Below are 3,594 nucleotides of genomic sequence, written 5' to 3'. Positions count from 1 at the left end.
ACATATGTCCAACCTCACACACATGTCCAACCTCACACACATGTCCAACCTCACACACACACACACACACACGTCCAACCTCACACACATGTCCAACCTCACACTCACACACATGTCCAACCTCACACACACACACACACACACCCACACTCACACACATGTCCAAACTCACACAGACACACACACGTCCAACCTCACACATATGTCCAACCTCACACACACACACATGTCCAACCTCACACTCACACACACACATGCCCAACCTCACACACATGTCCAACCTCACACACACACACGTGTCCAACCTCACACACACACACGTCCAAACTCACACACACACACGTCCAACCTCACACACACACACGTCCAAACTCACACACACACACGTCCAACCTCACACACACACACATGTCCAAACTCACACACACATGTCCAACCTCACACACACACGCATGGCCAACCTCACACACACACACATGTCCAACCGTGTGGTACTGACGCAGTGTGTGTGTGGTTGGTGTGTGTGTGTGTGTTACTGACGCGGTGTGTGTGTGTTACTGACGCTGTGTGTGTGCGTGTGTCACTGACGCGGTGTGTGTGTGTGTGTGTGTGGTACTGACGCAGTGTGTGTGTGGTTGGTGTGAACTCATGTAACAAACAGGTGTCCACCCTGTTGGATTATGAGTAGCATGTGCACATAACCCCACATTTCCAACGCCATGACAACGCCATGACAACGCCAGACCAGGGGCTTCTGCTATGTGAACAGCAAGCCATGATGGCACTGCCACATTCAGTTTCTGCAGCTAGGGTCTAAGACACGATCACACACACACACACACACACACACACACACACACACACACACACACACACACACACACACACACTGCACCACATCCAGGGCTCCTCTGACAAGGCAAAGCTGCAGAGGTGGACAGCCAAACACACACACACACACACACACACACACACAGATAGACATAGACACACACACACAAACACACACTGCTGAGTGTGGGTGGACACATACACACACACACACTGCTGAGTGTGGGTGGACACACACACACACACACACACACACACACACACACACACACACACGCACAGGCTGCTGCTTCCTGGTGTCACTGCATCTTATTACACAATATTTTCCTGGCTGTCATCATCCAGATGTCTTGCCAAACTCAGAGTTCACCAGAGGATCAGTGGCCAACTGACACACACTCACACTCACACACACACACACAGACACACAGACACACACTATTTGCAGCTCATCTCTACCACACAGCCAGGTAATGCAGTATGGGCCAGCGCCAGGACTGTGTGTGTGTGTGTGTGTGTGTGTGTGTGTGTTCATGTGTGTGTGTGTGTGTGTGTGTGTTCATGTGTGTGTGTGTGTGTGTGTGTGTGTGTGTTCATGTGTGTGTGTGTATGTGTGTGTGTGTGTGTGTGTGTGTATGTGTGTGTGTGTGTGTGTGTGTGTGTGTGTTCATGTGTGTGTGTGTGTGTGTGTGTGTGTGTGTTCATGTGTGTGTGTGTGTGTGTGTGTGTGTGTTCATGTGTGTGTGTGTGTGGTGTGTGTGTGTGTGTGTGTGTGTGTGTTCGTGTGTGTGTGTGTGTGTGTGTGTCTGTGTGTGTGTGTCTGTGTGTGTGTGTGTGTGTCAGCCTCCACACACGTCTACAACTCAACTTTCCTCTGACTCCTCCTCTCCTCTGTCCTCCCCTCTCTCCTCTACTCTCCTCTCCCCTCTCTCCTCTTCTCCTTCTCTCATCTCCTCACCTCGCTCCTCTCCTCCTCCTCCTTCTCCTCCCTCTCCTCGCTCCTCTCCTCCTCCTCCTTCTCCTCCTCTCCTCCTCTCCCCTCTCTCCTCTCATCTCATCTCATCTCCCCTCCTCTCCCCTCTCCTTCTCTCCTCTCCTCTCCTCTCTCCTCTCCTCTCTTCCTCCTCCTCCCCTCGTCTATGGACTGTCACACTGAAGTCTCCATTCTAATTCGGAGCTCTGAGCACATTAGTCAGAGTGTGTGTGTCTTCACTTTTTTTAACTTAATCACTCTGATACCACGCTCAGAAACTTCCTGCAACACACACACACACACACACACACACACACACACACTCAAACACACACACACACACACACACACACACACACACACACACACACACACACACACTAACCTCAGGCTGATTATAGGTTAGATTGTGGTAGATCCACTTCCTTAAACTACTGAACAAACAGCACCGCGGTCAGCTGGGTGCGAATGGGGTGTGTGTGTGTGTGTGTGTGTGGCCTTATTCCCTTACCCCTCCCTCTGTAAATATTTTCAAGTCACTTAGTGCCAAAGAAATCGGCCCGCTATTAACCCTTATGAAATTCAACGGGCAGTACAGTGCTCCGACTCACGAGGTGTGTGTGTGTGTGTGTGTGTGTGTGCGGGGGGGGGGGGGGGGGCCGCGGCCATCGCTTTGCATGAACTTTAACAAGGAAATCCGTGTGATGATCAGGGCGACGTGTCTGTCTGTCTGTCTGTTTGATGTTCTGTTTCCTTGTCTGTCTGTTTGAGCGTGTAAAGCATGTTTCGCTAACAGCTTGTGTCTCCGACATGTCACAGATGATCTACGTGGGAAATGGAGCGTGTGTGTGTTGTGTGTGTGTGTGTGTGTGTGTGTGACTGACCAAGAGGGTCTTGAGGGCGCTGTTGAGTGGGCTTCACTTAACTACCAACCCGCCTGTGAGCTGTCACCCATCACCACGTCACCAGAGTGTGTGTGTGCGTGTGTGTGTGTGTGTGTGTGTGTGTGTGTGTGTGTGTGTGTGAGCTGTCACCCATCACCACGTCACCAGTGGAGCCACAGAGCTAGCCTTAGTTTTGACCAAATAGATAATTGACTACTGGCAATAACAATAATAATAATAACAATAATAATAACAACAACTAGACTTGATAATTGACTATTGGCAATAACAACAATAATGATAATAATAATAATAATAATAATACACACCTTGAAAGCTATGTCAAAATATTCATTGACAGACGCACATCTCTCCAGCGCGTTTCTTGAAGTCCCGTTCTTGAATGGCTCCTCAGAGACCGACGGCTTTTTGGTGGACATGATAAACACTACGAGGATCCGGCTCCGATGGTACGGTGCCGGTACGATCCGTGTGTGTGTGAGAGAGCTTGTGTGTGTGTGAGCTTGAGAGTGTGTGTGAGCTTAATCTTCTTTCGTCTCTCCCGATGTCTGCACTTGAGTCCCCGCTGCTGCCACATGCAAACACACCATCAACAACACGCGCACATCACGTAGCATGCACCCTCGATCTGTCCGGTAATTACTCGCGGACTCTTCAATTTCAGCTCGGCAACCCGGGTGCCACGTCCGGTAACTCACACACAGGTCCGCGAGGGTGATTGAGGGACGCGGAACGGAACAGCAGGCAGAGGCGATCACGGCCACGCGCGTTGGCTACTGTCACACGGTCAGCGCGCAGATCATTAACCAACCGGAGTCTCTTATTAACGCCAGCAGGCTACTAACGCCATAACAGTCGAGCCGCGCGCCAGATCAAAATGTAGGA

At 50.6% G+C, this 3,594-nt stretch overlaps 1 protein-coding gene across 1 annotated transcript in view; it reads right to left on the bottom strand.

Annotated features, from left to right (window-relative positions):
• The window catches only part of LOC105901727 (caskin-1), a 25,851-nt gene that overhangs the window by 7,155 nt on the left and 15,102 nt on the right, over positions 1 to 3,594 (bottom strand).

Source organism: Clupea harengus, chromosome 23 (assembly GCF_900700415.2).
Source record: "Clupea harengus chromosome 23, Ch_v2.0.2, whole genome shotgun sequence".
In the NCBI taxonomy this organism is placed as follows: domain Eukaryota; kingdom Metazoa; phylum Chordata; class Actinopteri; order Clupeiformes; family Clupeidae; genus Clupea; species Clupea harengus.
Note: the sequence above shows the minus strand (reverse complement) of the source record. Positions and strands in the feature narration are given on the sequence as shown.